We start from the raw sequence: 16,948 nt of genomic DNA on the forward strand, positions 1-16,948 counted from the left end.
ATGTGGGAAAGTTTGGAACTTCCTAGAGACTTGTTGAATGGCTTTGACCAAAATGCTGATAATGATAAGAGCCGTAAAGTCCAGGCTGAGGAGATCTCAGATGGAGATGAGGAACTTGTTGGGAACTGGAGCAAAGGTGACTCTTGTTATGTTTTAGCAAAGAGACTGGCAGCATTTTGCCCCTAGAGATTTGTGGAACTCTGAACTTGAGAGATGATTTAGGGTATCTGGTGGAAGAAATTTCTAAGCAGCAAAGCATTCAAGAGGTGGCTTGGGTGCTGCTGAAAGCATTCGGTTTTATAAAGGAAGCAGAGCATGAAAGTCTGGAAAATTTGCAGGCTGACAATGTGATAGAAAAGAAAGTCTCAGCTAGGAGTGGTGGCTCACGCCTGTAAATCCCATCACTTTGGGAGTCTGAGGCAGGAGGATCACGAGGTCAGGAGTTTGAGACCAGCCTGACCAACATGGAGAAACCTCAACTCTACTAAAAATACAAAAGTAGCCAGGCAAGGTGGTGTACGCCTGTAATCCCAGCTACTCAGGAGGCTGAGGCAGGAGAATTGTTTGAACCTGGGAGGCAGAGGTTGCAGTAAGCCAAGATCGTGCCACTGTACTCCAGCCTGGGCAATAAAGTGAGACTCGTTTCAAAAAAAAAGAGAAGAAAAAGAAAAGAAAATCCCATTTTCTGAGGAAAAATTCAAGCTGGCTGCAGAAATTTGCATAAGTAATGAAGAGCCTAACGTTAATCCCCAAGACAATGGAGAAAATGTCTCCAGGGCATGTCAGAAGTCCTCATGGCAGCCCCTCCCATCACAGGTCCAGAGGCCTAGAAGGAAAAACTGGGTTTGTGGGCCAGACCCAGGGTCCTGCTACTGTGTGCAGCCTAGGGACTTGGTGCCCTGCATCCCAGCCGCTCCGGCTGCGGCTGAAAGTGGCCAATGTAGAGCTTGGGCCATGGCTTCAGACGATGCAAGCCTCAAGCCTTGGCAGCTCCATGTAGTATTGGGCCTGTGAGTGCACAGAAATCAAGAATTAGGGTTTGGGAACCTCCGCCTAGATTTCAGAAAATGGACAGAAATGCCTGGATGTCCAGGCAGACATTGGCTGCAAGGGCAGGGCTCTCACGGAGAACCTCTGCTAGGACAGTATGAAAGGGAAATGTGGCACTGGAGCCCCCACACTGAGTCCCTACTGGGGCACTGCCTAGTGGAGCTGTGAGAAGAGGGTCACTCTCCTCCAGACTCCAGAATGGTAGATCCACTGACAGCTTGCACCATGCACCTGGAAAAGCTGCAGACACTAAATGTCAGCCCGTGAACAGCCGGGGGGGAGGCTGTACCCTGCAAAGCCACAGGGGCAGAGATGCCCAGGACCATGGGAACCCATCTCTTGCATCAGCGTGACCTGGATGTGAGACATGGAGCCAAAGGAAATCATTTTGGAGCTTTAAGATTTGACTGCCCTGCTGGATTTCAGACTTGCATGGGGGCTGTAGCCCCTTTGTTTTGGCCAATTTCTCTGATTTGAAATGGCTGTATTTACCCAATGCCTGTACCCCCACTGTATTTAGGAAGTAACTAGTCTGCTTTTGATTTTAGATGCTATATGTGGAAGGGGCTTGCCTAGTCTCAGATGAGACTTTGGACTGTAGACTTTTGAGTTAATGCTGAAATGAGTTAAGACTTTGGGGGACTGTTGGGAAGGCATGATTGGTTTTGAAATGTGATTGTGAGATTTGGGAGGGGGCAGGGGTGCAATGATATGGTTGGCTGTGTCCCCACCCAAATCTCATCTTGAATTCCCTCGTGTTATAGGAGGGAGCTGGTGGGAGGTAGTTGAATCATGGGGGTAAGTCTTTTCTGTGCTGTTCTCATGACAGTGAATAAGTCTCACGAGATCTGATGGTTTTAAAAAGAGGAGTTCCCCTGCACACATGCTCCTCTCTTTACCTGCTGCCATCCATGTAAGACATGACTTGCTCTTCCTTGCCTTTCACCGTGATTGTGAGGCTTCCCCAGCCATGTGGAACTGTAAGTCCAATTAAACCTCTTTCTTTTGTAAATTGCCCAGTCTTGGGTACGTCTTTATCAGCAGTGTGAAAACAGACTAACACAAGGTGTCAGCCACCCGAGTAGGCCCATTCTCCAAGCTTTCTAAAATGGAAATCTGATCATGTGACTCACATGCTTAAAACTGCCTCTGCCCAACCCTCACCCTCAGGCATCAGCATCCCCTCACTGACCCCCTTCCACACTCCAAGTTGCATAAACAAACCAATCACCACATTTAGTTTCCCCAGCATGCCAGGTTCTACCCTGCCCCTGGGTCCTCCCCAGCCTGACAGCTCTGCCCAGACACACTCCCCTCTCAGCATGGCTAGGTGGGGAACATGCATCACCCACATCACCTTCTCTAGAAAGCCTTCCTGATGAATCTCGCCCACACTGGGGTTAAGTTTGTCCCTGCTGGGTCCTCACACAGCACCCTCTGCTCAGCCCCGCTGTATCTCAGTTGTTTATTTGGACTACAGGTTCCTTAAGGGCCATGGGCCCATCGTGTTGCATCCCCAACTACCAGCACTGTCTCTGATGTCAATACACACTAAATAAAAATGCTTCCTGAAGCTAATCACTGACATGACACGTTTTTGGACATATAATTTGCTTGACTTCATTGTGCCTGTACCTCCTTGTTCCACTTAAGGCAATTTTAATTTATTTTTGTTTGGTTGATGCACAGTTGACAAAATATTTTGCAATTTTAATTTTTATGATTGTTAGTCAAGTGGTTGCTGGAACATAAGGCTCCCGAGGCCAGGCTCTGTGTCTGAGTCAACCTCCATCCCCACAGAGGTGGTGTCTGCTGGAAGACAGCACTAGTCCTGTGGAGAGATGCTGAAAATGAGTCAGCAGGGCTTTGGGAAACCATCTCTAAGTCCTAGTTTGCTTGGGAAAAATGAAATAAACAGCATATGGGGCCAGGCGTTATGACTCATGCCTGTAATCCCAGCACTTTGGGAGGCTGAGGCAGGAGGATCACTTGAGGTCAGGAATTCGAGACCAGCCTGACCAAAATGGCAAAACCCCATCTCTACTAAAAATACAAAAATTAGCTGGGCATGGTGGCGCATGCCTGTAGTCCCAGCTACTTGGGAGGCTGAGGCAAGAAAATCGCTTGAACCCAGCAGGCAATGGTTGCAGAGAGCCAAGATCACGCCACTGCACTCCAGCTGGGATGACAGAGATTCTGTCTCTTAAAAAAAAAAAAAAAAGGACCGGGTGCAGTGGCTGAAGCCTGTAATCCCAGCACTTTGGAAGGCCGAGACGGGTGGATCACGAGGTCAGGAGATCGAGACCATCCTGGCTAACACGGTGAAACCCTGTCTCTACCAAAAAACTAGCCAAGCGAGGTGGCGGGCACCTGTAGTCCCAGCTACTCTGGAGGCTGACGCAGGAGAATGGCATAAACCCGGGAGGTGAAGCTTGCAGTGAGCTGAGATCCGGCCACTGCACTCCAGCCTGGGTGACAGAGCGAGACTCCGTCTCAAAAAAAAAAAAAAAAAAAAAAAAATCAAATACAAAAACTAGCTAAATTAGCTGAGTATGGAGGCTCACACCTATAATTCTAGTACTTTGGGAGGCCGAGGTGGGAGGATCACTTGGGCCCAGAAGTTCAAGACCAGCCTGGGCAACAGAACGAGACCCCATCTCTACAAAAACATTTTTTTAAAAATTAGCTGGGCATGGTAGCTAACTTATATGGCTTTCTATGTAGTTGCACTAGCTTCCACAGAGTTCCAACTAAACAAAACTTGCAGCATACACATCTGGGAAGGGCTATAACAATATAGCCACAACATAGTCAGCCACTTTGTTGGGAGACAATTCTCCATGACAATTTTAAGTCTCACCATCTAGGCTTTCTAAGCAAACTTGGTTAAAGGATGATGGACTTTACACACACATCTGGAAAGCTGGCGCCAGTGCACTGTTCAGGAGAGATCGGGACTCCCCAAGTGTTTATGGTCCAGAGGAGGGATGCTACGGGCCTTCCCTGGCCTGCCTTCCACAAGAATCCTGTTAGGTCAGTTCAGCGGGAGCCCCCTTCAACCTGATGTTTCCTCTTAGTAATTTTCCGTCCATGGCCCCCACCCCTGCTCCTAGGTCTCCCCCACTACACAATTCCATTGCAGCAGGCCCTACACCTATCATGATCATCCTGAACAGCCTGCCCTTTGTTTTGCTTTTCTGAGACAAGGTCTTGCTCTGTCACCTAGGCTGGAGTTCAGTGGTGCAATCATGGTGCACTGACTGCAGCCTCAAACCCCTGGACTCAAGTGATCCTCCTGCCTCAGCCTCCCACGGAGCTAGGACTACAGGCTTACACCACCACACTTGGCTAATTTTTAAAATTTTCTGTAGACATGAGGTTTCGCTATGTTGCCCAGGCTGGTCTCAAGCTCCTGGCCTCAAGCTATCATCCTGCCTTCCCTTCCAAAGCACTAAGTGCCTTGACATCTTTAATAAGGTTCAGAATAAGTTTTCCTTTAAAAATATAAACACATAAATGAATAGATGGAGAGAAGAAAAAGCTCTAAAATATAAGAGTTCTCTAGTGAGTAGAGGATGACGACAGCTTTCAAACATCACCATCTGGCAACCAGCACAGTAAGCCATTTCAGACAGGAATCATCAATGGATGCTAACACTAGTTTGTGGAAGTATGAGAAACAGGAAATGTACATAATCTCAAAGTACCTGCCACAAGATACATTTCATTTTTTATTTTTTTGAGATGGATTCTTGCTCTATTTCCCAGACTGGAATGCAGTGGCAAGACTCTGGCTCACTGCAACCTCGACCTCCCGGGTTCAAGCGAACCTCATACTTCAGTCTCCTGAGTAGCTAGAACTACAGGCACACACCACCATACCTGGCTAATTTTTACATTTTTTTGTAGACAGGGGTCTCACTGTGTTGCCCAGGCTGGTCTTTAACTCCTGGGCTTAAGCCGTCCTCCCACCTCTGCCTCCCAAAGTGCTGGCATTACAGGCAAGCGCCACAGCACCAGTCTCAAGATACTTATTAATTACAAAGGGAAAACAATGATGCACTGAAAAAGATACACTGTACTGACTTCTGTGCAGTCCTTCCTGAAATGAAAGCTGTGAGTCCAATCCTCAGGACACACCCACGAACCCAAACTGAGAGGCACTCTATAAAGAAACTGTCAAAAATAAAAGTAAACGGCCAGGTGCAGTGGTTCACACCTGTAATCCCAGCACTTTGGGAGGCTGAGGCAGGTGGATGACCTGAGGTCAGGAGTTCGAGACCAGCCTGGTCAACATGATGAAACCCCGTCTCTACTAAAAATACAAAAATCAGCCGGCTGTGGTGGCAAGCACCTGTAATCCCAGCTACTGGGGAGGCTGAGGCAGAAGAATTGCTTGAACCCGGGAGGCTGAGGTTGCAGTGAGTCAAGATCGCACCACTGCACTCCAGCCTGGGCAACACAGCAAGACTCCGTCTCAAAAAAAAAAAAAAAAGAAAAGAAAAGAAAAGAAACAACAACCAAATGTGGTATGTGATCTTGGTTTCAAAAACAAATGCTGTAAAAGACAACTTAAGGAAATTTGAGATGTGAATATATAGTATTAGATATTATTAGAGATTGTTATTTTGATGGTGTGATAAAGCTATACGCTCATAGCATAAATATCATCATTTTGAGAAGTACGTGCTACAATGTTTAGTTGCATGACCATGATATCCAAAACTTAATTTCAAATGGGTCAACAAAAATACAAACCTAAATAAACCGGGTCCAGATATCAACAACTGTTTAATCTAGGTGGCAGATAATTACGATTCTACTCTTAGATTGTCTTTCAAAATGTTCATAATATGAGGAAAAAGTCAGAATTTCAAAATGTATAGATTGGTAGTCCTTCTCTCTAACAAAACTGGTTAAAATGGTCAGGTACAATGGTACACGCCTGTAATCCTAGCATTTTGGGAAGCCAATGCGGGTGGATCGCTTCAGGCCAGGAGTTCAAGACCAGTCTGGCCAACATGGTGAAACCCCGTCTCTATTAAAAATACAAAAAAAATTAGCTGGGCGAGGTGGTGTGTACCTGTAATCCCAGCTACTCAGGAGGCTGAAGCAGGAGTGTAGCTTGAACCCGGGAGGCGGGGGCTGCAGTGAGCCGAGATCACAGCACTGCACTCCAGGCTAGGCAACACAGCAAGACTCTGTCTCAAAAAAATAAATAAAATAAAAAAATAAAAACTTCTATATCTGATATATAGGTATAATCACTCTAAAGAAAAACCTTCACATTTGCCTCAAAAGCTTTGAAAACGTGTTTTCCCTTCAACAGATCAGAGAAATTCTAAGCAGGGAATTAAAAGAGAAAAAGGCAACTCTTTAGGACTAACGTATGTTGTTGAGTAAAAATAGGTGACCAGCCCTCCTACCAGACACCGGAGGCTGGAGAGGAGCTGCCATAGATGGCTCTGCCTGCTCCAGAAGGCACTGTTCACGTGGAAGAGCCATTGGTAAATTCATTACTATAATTTGTGGAGCTCCTTGCTAAATTCCACTCTCCAGCAAAAGGATAAACCACATTTTGGTAGTAAAACCAACTGGTTCCTGCAATCAGGCAAATGGTTTCCAGCAGAATTTACAAGGTTTATCCCAGCACAACGCCTGAGGCTCCGGGTGACAATCTTGTGCTGAGGGCAGGACCTCTGTCAACCAGCTCAGATACAAGCAGGCCCAGGACAGCATCTGACTAAGTGAAAACTGTCGTTCATGGGGAAAGAACTAGAAACATCCAACTGAAGGATGAGGGCTCAGCAGGTTCATCTTGATCAAAAACCGCTTCTCTCAGCATTACATAAAAACCAGAGGCTGACCTGAGATTTAGAGAAAATCGATTGATCTCTATTTCTTTCCCCACTTCCACACAAAAAATAAGTTTCTCTGATCTTCAAACTCAAACAACAGTGTCTTAACTTCTTAACATAAAATGGGATTCTAAATTCCCAAAGAATTACCAATCCAATGTACTATAATACCACAGTGTTTAAGCATCAGACACAGTTATTTTATTTCTACAGTTTATTTCAATAGTTTACTTTATTTCTACAGTTCCACCCAATTAAAAAAAGACACATTATTTATTAAAGTTCCTTGTCACCTTAAGAGCTCTGTCCATACTAAAATGAGGAAGACACAACTTTCCAACCTTCACGTACAGAAATAGAACTCGCTAGTAATTCAAGAAATTAAAAAATTAAAATAATATATCCTTTTCCATGTAGCAATTATTAAATTTAAAACAAAAGCAATGCTCTTTGCTAGCAAAGATGAAGTCAAATCTGGAACTCCACAGGAGTCAGTGCTATGAGTCACATGGCGGTGTAACAGCTTTGGAAAGCAGTCTGACCATATGTGCCTCAGCCATAAAAAAACTTATGCTCATCTCAAAACCACCCGAAGAATATAAGCTTTAGTGTTGTGACTTTAAAGGCCAACAAAAACATGAAAAATGGACAGAACTTAACAAGCTGGCATCTTAATACTTTTAAGTATTCTGGAGGAACAGGGCAAGTTTTTCGGAAAGGAAGCTGATGTTAACAGACTGGCAGAATCCCACCAGGTGGTGGTGTTTTCCTTTGCTCAGATCAGAGGGATGAGCGCGAAGGGAAGTCAGCGGCCAAGCAGTCCAGGGAGACTAAGAAAGGAGGTACAGTAGAAGGGCTGGCGGAGGCCCCAGAAAGGAACCCCTACTCATCAGAGACAATTTCATTATTGCTTTAGTGTCTTTAGCCCCTATGAATGGTTTAGGTTTTAATATTTTAGTGTTTAGCTTCAAAATAATCTATGTATTTGGCATTTAGAGGTGTTGGCAGTATTTAAGAAAATGGCCAATTAATCTTAGATTCTGACCTTGATTGCAATTTATGTGTAATTAAGTTACTAATTATTTATTTACTAAGACATTTCTTTTTTAGTTAAAAAGTACCAGAGAGAAATTTACTAAGATGGTGAATACTCCCTCATGTATTCGAGTTTACAGATTGCAAACTTCTTAGCACTCTGGGAACACAGCAGTGACAAGAACCAGGTAGTGTCCCCAGGTCTGAGAGCAAAGTCTGAGAACTTGAGATGCACTATGTAAATACTTTTTTTTGTTTTGTTTTTTTGTTTTCAGGCAGAGTCTCATTCTGTCACCCAGACTGGAGTACAGTAACATGATCTCAGCTCACTGCAACCTCCGCCTCCTGGGTTCAAGTGATTCTCCTGCCTCAGCCTCCTGAGTAGCTGGGGTTACTGGCACTCACCACTACGCCTGGCTAATTTTTGTGGGTGTTTTTTTGTTTGTTTGAGACAGTCTCACTCTGTTCCCCATGCTGGAGTGCAACGGCGTGATCTTGGCTCACTGCAACCTCCGCCTCCTGGGTTCAAGCAATTCTCCTGCCTCAGCTTCCCGAGTAGCTGGGATTACAGGCGCCTGCCACCACGCCCAGCTAATTTTTGTATTTTTAGTAGAGATGGGGTTTCACCATGCTGGCCAGGCTGGTCTTGAACTCCTGACCTCGTGACCCACCTGCCTTGGCCTCCCAAAGTGCTGGGATTACAGGTGTGAGCCACCACGCCCGGCCTAATTTTTGTGTTTTTAGTAGAGCTGGGGTTTCATCATATTGGCCAGGCTGGTCTCAAACTCCTGACCTAAAGTGATCCGCCCGCCTCAGTCTCCCAAAGTGCTAGGATGACAGGCGTGAGCCACTGCTCCTGGCCAATAATCTTAAATCATCATATTTACTTAAGAAGGTTTTATTTAGGCCGGGCGCAGTGGCTCACGCCTGTATCCCAGCACTTTGGGAGGCCAAGGTGGGCAGATCACGAGGTCAGGAAATCGAGACCATCTTGGCTGACACGGTGAAACCCCGTCTCTACTAAAAATACAAAAAGTTAGCCAGACGTGGTGGCAGGCACCTGTAGTCCCAGCTACTTGGGAGGCTGAGGCAGGAGAATGGCGGGAACCCAGGAGGCGGAGGTTGTAGTGAGCCAAGATTGTGCCACTGCACTTCAGCCTGGGAGACAGCAAGACTCCATCTTAAAAAAAAAAAAAAAAAAAGGAAGGTTTTACTTGTATGGTCAGATACATACAGTGCTTATAATGTATAAGGGTATTTAAGTTGTAAATGGAAGTATCATTAAAAATTTTATATTTGGGCTGGGCGTGGTGGCTCACGCCTGTAATCCCAGCACTTTGGGAGGCCAAGGCAGGTGGATCACTTGAGGTCAGGAGTTCAAGACCAGCCTGGCCAACATGGTGAAACTCCGTCTCTACTAAAAATACAAAAACTGGCTGGGCGCAGTGGCTCACGCCTGTAATCCCAGCACTTTGGGAAGCTGAGGTGGGCGGATCACAAGGTCAGGAGTTAGAGACCAACCTGGCCAACGTGGTGAAACCCTGTCTCTACTAAAAAAAACAAAAATACAAAAATCAGCAGGGGATGGTGGTTTGGGTCTGTAATCCCAGCTACTTAGGAGGCTGAGGCAAGAGAATTGCTTCAACCCTGGAGGCGGAGGCTGCAGTGAGCTGAGATTGCGTCACTGCACTCCAGCCTAGGCAACAGAGCAAGACTCCGTCTCAATAAAAAAAAATAAATAAATAAATAAATAAAAAGATATATTTGGTCTGATCAATTTAAGTTGTTCAAAGACTGTCTTAAGGCCGGACGCGGTGGCTCAAGCCTGTAATCCCAGCACTTTGGGAGGCCGAGGCGGGCGGATCACAAGGTCAGGAGATCGAGACCACAGTGAAACCCCGTCTCTACTAAAAATACAAAAAATTAGCCGGGCGCGGTGGCGGGCGCCTGTAGTCCTAGCTACTCAGGAGGCTGAGGCAGGAGAATGGCGTGAACCCAGGAGGCGGAGCTTGCAGTGAGCCGAGATCGCACCACTGCACTCCAGCCTGGGCAACAGCGTGAGACTCCGTCTCAAAAAAAAAAAAAAAAAAAAAAAAAAGACTGTCTTAAAGGTGAAAGTTAAAACTTACTAAATTTGGCTGGGCACGGTGGCTCACACATGTAATCCAGCATTTTGGGAGGCTGAGGCAGGCAGATCACTTGGGGCCAGGAGTTTGAGACCAGCCTGGCCACCACGGTGAGACCCCATTGCTATTAAAATACAAAAATTAGCCAGGTGTGGTATTGTGCCTGTCGTCCCAGCTACTTGGGGGGCTGAGGAGGGAGGAAGGCTTGAGCCAGGGAGGCGGAAGTTGCGGTGAGCTGAGATCAGGCCACTGCACACCAGTGTGGGTGACAGAGAAAGGCTCTGCCTCAAAAAAGCTTTTCTAAACTTTATAAAGAGAATAAAATTAGCAACTTCCATATAAAATAGAGGAAAACCAAGCCTGTAACTCTCTACATTAATAAATGTTGATTTTAAAATAACCTTAAATAATCTTTTCTGTGTCAAAGCCTCATTTTAAAGGGCATTAAAAACTTTTAGCAAGAAAATCTAGATGCTAAAGATTTTTCAAATTCACAATAACAAAAAATGGAAACAAAACTACCCATCCATCGACAGGGAACAGGGAAGTCAACTGCACTCATCCATCGTGCGATCACAAGACACGAGGCAGAGTGGGAAAGAGTCTGAGGTCACCGTCCAGTGAGAAGGCAGAGCACGCAACTCTACACATGCTTCACAGAGCCCTTCACTCATTTCACAGATATTTACTGAATGTCTTCTTTATGCCTGGCTGTTCTAACTGCTGAGGATAGAGCAGCAAACAAAACAATGTCTCTGCTATCAAGAAACAATTTATTTTATTCTGAGACAGAGTCTCACTCTGTCACCCATGCAGGAATGGAGTGGCACATTCATGGCTCACTGTGGCCACAACCTCCCAGGCTCAAGTGATCCTCCCACCTCAGCCTCCTTAGTAGCTAGGACTACAGGCATGTGTCACCAAGCCCAGCTAATTTTTGTATTTTTTACAGAGACAGTGTCTCACTATGTTGCCCAGGCTGGCCTCAAACTCCTGGGCTCAAGCGATCCTCATGCCTCGGCTTCCCAAAGTGCTGGGATCACAGGCATGAGCCGCCATGCTTGACCAACTTTATAACAACTTTTTATATGTATTTATGGACTCACCTGGGGAAAAGAGCCATCATTATAATAACAGATCATCCCTTCTATGAGCATGGATCTTCTTCATTTACTGAGACCCGTACCTTCGTCCATGATTAAATCTGATGGTCTTCTTTCTGGAGGTCTTCTTAGATTAATTCCTAAACACTTTATGGGTTTTCTGGTTACTGTCTCAAGAGCAGTTACAGTTTCTGGTGGGTTGCCAGTAGAAGTATCACTGGTTTGTGTAGACTGACCTTGTATCTGGCAACTGTTCTGGATCCTCCTGTGGTTCTAACAGTTTACGGAGATTCCACTGGTTTTCTCAGTAAACGTTATCATCTATAAATCACGCAGATATGGTCGGGCGCAGTGGCTCACACCTGTAATCCTAACACTTTGGGAGGCTGAGGCAGGTGGATCACTTGAGGTCCGGAATTTGAAACCAGCCTGGCCAACATAGCGAAACCCTATCTCTACTAAAAAATACAAAAAAATTAGCCGGGCGTGGAGGCGCATGCCTGCAATCACAGCTACTCGGGAGGCTGAGGCAGGAGAATGGCGTGAATCTGGGAGGTGGAGGTTGCAGTGAGCCAAGATCATGCCACTGCCTTCCAGTCTGGGCGACAGAACAAGACTCTGTCTCAAATAAATAAATAAATAATAAACAATGCAGATATAATTTTTTTTTTTTTTTTTTTTTTGAGACTGAGTCTGGCTCTGTCGCTCAGGCTGGAGTGCAGTGGCCGGATCTCAGCTCACTGCAAGCTCCGCCTCCCGGGTTTACGCCATTCTCCTGCCTCAGCCTCCGGAGTAGCTGGGACCACAGGCGCCCACCACCTCGCCCGGCTAGTTTTTTGTATTTTTTAGTAGAGACGGGGTTTCACCGTGTTAGCCAGGATGGTCTCGATCTCCTGACCTTGTGATCCGCCCGTCTCAGCCTCCCAAAGTGCTGGGATTACAGGCTTGAGCCACCGCGCCCGGCTGCAGATATAATCTCAATCAAACTTCCTCAAAAATAAATAAAATAAAATAAAATAAAATAAAATAAAACAAAACAAAACTGCTCTCAAATGTAAATGGAGAAATAAAGGTCTGTGAGTAGCTAGGTTACCCTTGAAAGAGCTAAGAGGCCGGATGCAGTGGCTCCCGACTGTAATCCTAGCACGGTGGGAGGATTGTTTGAGTTCAGGAGTTCAAGACCAACCTGGGCAACATAGTGAGACCTTATCTCTACTAAAAATCAAAAAATTTAGCTGGGCGTGGTGGCACGTGTCTATAGTCCCAGCTGCTTGAGAGGCTGAGGCAGGGGGATCACTTGAGTCCAGGAGGTCGAGACTGCAGTGAGCCATGATCATACCACTGTACTCCAGCCTGGGAGACAAAGGGAGACCCTGCCTTACCTTTAAAAAAAAAAAAAAAAAAAAAGGCTGGGCGCAGTGGCTCTCACCTGTAATCCCAGCACTTTGAGTGGCTGAGTTGGGCAGATCACCTGAGGTCAGGAGTCTGAGACCAGCCTGGCCAACATGGTGAAACCCCGTGTCTACTAAAAATACAAAAATTAGCCAGGCATGGTTGCGCGCACCTGTAATCCCAGCTACTCTGGAGGCTGAGGCAGGAGAATCACTTGAACCCAGGAAGCAGAGACTGCAGTGAGCCCAGATTGCACCATTGCACTCCAGCCTGGGCAACAGAACAAGACTCCGTCTCAAAAAGGAAAAAAAAAAAGAGTTAACGAATACCAAATTTTAAAATATACTACAAGGCCACAGTAACAGCAAAAAAAAAAAGTGGGTATCCACACAGGTACGGACCTACAGGCCAAGGGAGCAGGAGAATTAAGGCAGTAGACTTGCCAGGGCTTTTTAAATGCCAAAAATGCATAAAGTTTTAGAATTGTGATGTTTTTACAAAAATCTCTTTGAACACAACCACTTCCACAAACCAAAGGTGCTGGTGGAATAGTCAACAGGAGTGGGGCCAGTCTCGCTTCCTCCCGCCTAACCCCGCAGCAGGGCCGCGTGGAGGCCCGGCACAGCCACTCAAGGTGCCTGGAAGCTCGGCCTGCGAGTCCTGTTGACCAAGGCCATGCAGAGGCGAGACGCACATTCGCTCAGTCAGCGTTTTGAGTGTCAGGAGAATGGGGCTTCGTGAGGGGAGGAAAGGGGCAGTCAGGGCAGACAGAGCCGCATCCACTACACGCCAAGGCCAGTGTGTCCCCCAACTCTCTGGCATTTCTCCCATCGAGACACGAGGTCTTTGTCCCTTCCTCTGCAATCTAGGCTGACCTGAGTGACTCATCTGAGAACAAGAGAACGCAGTGGAAATGATGCTGTGCGACTCCAGGAGAGCTGGGTCAGAAAAGGCGAGGAGGCTTCCATCTTGTTCATAGTGACACTCCCTTCTGGAGCCCTGAGCACCCACGTGAGAAGTCCGACTACCAGGAAGCCCCAGGCAGTGAGGAAGCCCCCTCATGATACAAAGGAGCCCCCAACGCTGTGAGGAAGCCACTGTTATGAGAAAGTCCTGAATGCTGTGAGGAAGCCCCCAGTGCTATTCGGGAACCCCCAATACTGTGAGGGAGCCCCCCTGTGATATAAAGGAAGCCCCTCAATGCTTGAGGAAGCCCTCCCCAATGACATAAAGGAAGCCCCAGTGCTATGAGGAACCCCCCAGTGCTGTGATGAGCCCCCAGTGCTGTGAGTGACGCCCCCAGTGCTGTGAGGAACCCTCCCAGAGCTGTGAGAGACTCCCCAGTGCTGTGAGTGACCCCCCCAGTGCTGTGAGTGACCCCCCCAGTGCTGAGGGACCCCCAGTGCTGTGAGGAGCCCCCAGTGCTGTGAGGAACCCCCAGTGCTGTGAGGAACTCCCAGTGCTGTGAGTGACCCCCCCCAGTGCTGTGAGGGACCCCCCCAGTGCTGTGAGGAGCCCCCAGTGCTGAGTGACCCCCCCAGTGCTGTGAGTGACCCCCCCAGTGCTGTGAGTGACCCCCCCAGTGCTGTGAGGAGCCCCCAGTGCTGTGAGGAACTCCCAGTGCTGTGAGTGACCCCCCCAGTACTGTGAGGAACTCCCAGTGCTGTGAGGAACCCCCAGTGCTGTGAGGAGCCCCCAGTGCTGTGAGTGACCCCCCCAGTGCTGTGAGTGACCCCCCCAGTGCTGTGAGGAGCCCCCAGTGCTGTGAGGAACTCCCAGTGCTGTGAGTGACCCCCCCAGTGCTGTGAGGAACCCCCAGTGCTGTGAGGAACTCCCAGTGCTGTGAGGAACCCCCAGTGCTGTGAGGAACTCCCAGTGCTGTGAGTGACCCCCCCAGTGCTGTGAGGGACCCCCCCAGTGCTGTGAGGAGCCCCCCAGTGCTGTGAGGGACCCCCTCAGTGCTGTGAGGAACCCCCAGTGCTGTGAGGAACCCCCAGTGCTGTGAGGAACTCCCAGTGCTGTGAGTGACCCCCCCCAGTGCTGTGAGGAACCCCCAGTGCTGTGAGTGACCCCCCCAGTGCTGTGAGGAACCCCCAGTGCTGTGAGTGACCCCCCCCCAGTGCTGTGAGGGACCCCCAGTGCTGTGAAGAACTCCCAGTGCTGTGAGTGACCCCCCCAGTGCTGTGAGGAGCCCCCAGTGCTGTGAGTGACCCCCCCAGTGCTGCGAGGAACTCCCAGTGCTGTGAGTGACCCCCCCAGTGCTGTGAGGGACCCCCTCAGTGCTCTGAGGAACCCCCAGTGCTGTGAGGAACCCCCAGTGCTGTGAGTGACCCCCCCAGTGCTGTGAGGAACTCCCAGTGCTGTGAGGAACCCCCAGTGCTGTGAGTGACCCCCCAGTGCTGTGAGGAACTCCCAGTGCTGTGAGGAACCCCCAGTGCTGTGAGTGACCCCCCCAGTGCTGTGAGGAACCCCCAGTGCTGTGAGGGACCCCCTCAGTGCTCTGAGGAACCCCCAGTGCTGTGAGGGACCCCCAGTGCTGTGAGGAACCCCCAGTGCTGTGAGGAACCCCCAGTGCTGAGGGATCCCCTCAGTGCTGTGAGGAACCCCCAGTGCTGTGAAGAACCCCCAGTGCTGTGAGGAACCCCCAGTGCTGTGAAGAACCCCCAGTGCTATGAGGAACCCCCAGTGCTGTGAAGAACCCCCAGTGCTGTGAGGAACCCCCAGTGCTGTGAAGAACCCCCAGTGCTATGAGGAACCCCCAGTGCTGTGAGGAACCCCCAGTGCTGTGAGGAACCCCCAGTGCTGTGAAGACCTCCTCTATCTGTGAGGAAGCCCAGGTCCTATGATGGCTGCACACGGGTGCTCTGGTCCAACATCTCCAGCTCGTGTTCCAGCTGACAGATTTCAGAAAGCGCCTCCAGAAGACACCATTCCTCAGTCATGACATCACCCCCAGCCGCTGAGTCGTCCCAGCTGAGGACACAGACCTCCTGGAGGAGAGACGGCCACTTCCTGTTCCCTCTCCATATTCCTGGTTCACAGAATTTGTCCACATAATAAAATGGTTTTTTGCTACTAATAGTGTGACCGGGGGTTCACACTAGTCATAACCAGACTACTCCAGAAGGCGCAGATAGGTTCACTGTCCTTGTTTCGCTGGTGAGGAGACAGATGGATCACAGGCTGGAGAACTTCAGTCTGTCCAGCTCAAAGCCCTGACATTTCTTCTACACAACCTGACCTCTGATGATAAAATAATTGTGCTTCTAAGATAAGGTCGAACTCACAAGCACAGGACACTTGTCAACAATCTGTACAACTCTGGTGCCAGCAACAGTGAATTACATCAATTCAACCTATGAATTATGGCATTATTCAAAATGGGAAACACAGAGTGAGCTGAGGAAGCAGGCGGTCCATGAGGCAAGCACCAGAAAGACGCTCAGCTATGACCAGGATGCAGCTTCCAAAGCCACACATGTGTCACATGCTCTGCAAACATTAACCAGGGTCTGAAGAAAGCAACGTCCTGTGGCTTACTTGTGTAGTGCATCTCCCAGCAATAGCGACGGTTTGGAAGCTGAGTGCAGTGGCATGATCCAGCTTGGGGGACAGAGCAAGATCCCATCTCAAAAAGGAAGTGTAAGTCAGTAAATAACATAAATAAGTAAAAATGTTATTACTAACAATTCACGCACTAAAAACTGCCCAGGGTTTCTTTTTAGTTATTTTGTCTTTAGGATTTACCCTGCTAGGATGTACAATACAATTTGGTTTTTTGGGGTTTTTTTTGTGAGACGGAGTCTTGCTCTGTCGCCCAGGCTGGAGTGCAGTGGCACCATCTCGGCTCACTGCAAGCTCCGCCTCCTGCCTCAGCCTCCCGAGTAGCTGGGATTACAGGCGACTGCCACCAAGCCCGGCTAATTTTTTTTTTGTATTTTTAGTGGAGACAGGGTTTCACCGTGTTAGCCAGCATGGTCTCAATCTCCTGACCTCGTGATCCGCCTGCCTCGATCTCCCAAAAGTGCTGGGATTACAGGCTTGAGCCACCGCGCCCGGCCAATACAATTTGTTTTGAAGTCACCTGAAATAATTCCTTTCTGTATAGTTAAGCTACCAACTCAATTTGTGGTTTGATTATTTTTATTCATTTTGCTTTCAGTTTTTTGTTTTTTTCTTTTTTTGTAGAGACGGGGTCTGGCTGTTTCCCAGGCTGGTCTCGAACTCTTGGCTTCAAGCAATCCTCCCACCTTGGCCTCCCAAAATGCTGGGATTACAGGTGTGAGTCACAGAACCCGGCTGCTTTCAATTTTTAGAGACTACTTCTCCCCAACTTTTGACTTCATTTTATTTTAAAACTGTATTAAAACAGCCATATAGGTTT

The 16,948-nt window shown here is 48.0% G+C and overlaps 1 protein-coding gene across 9 annotated transcripts in view; it reads right to left on the reverse strand.

Moving 5' to 3' along the window:
- PKNOX1 (PBX/knotted 1 homeobox 1) overlaps positions 1–16,948 on the reverse strand; it is a 71,784-nt gene that overhangs the window by 37,059 nt on the left and 17,777 nt on the right. For 2 of the 9 annotated variants that reach the window (XM_074033955.1, XM_045389343.3), the window contains exon 1: positions 11,176–11,629. The exons of 4 other annotated variants lie outside the window; for them this stretch is intronic. The gene's annotated coding sequence lies outside the window, so the exon portion shown is untranslated. Of the gene's footprint in view, positions 1–6,133; positions 6,252–11,175; positions 11,820–16,948 lie in introns of those variants that run through there. 3 more of the 9 variants (XM_074033953.1, XM_065541345.2, XM_074033954.1) reach the window with 3 other exon arrangements.

The sequence above is a fragment of the Macaca fascicularis genome, chromosome 3, assembly GCF_037993035.2.
Source record: "Macaca fascicularis isolate 582-1 chromosome 3, T2T-MFA8v1.1".
Classification (NCBI taxonomy): domain Eukaryota; kingdom Metazoa; phylum Chordata; class Mammalia; order Primates; family Cercopithecidae; genus Macaca; species Macaca fascicularis.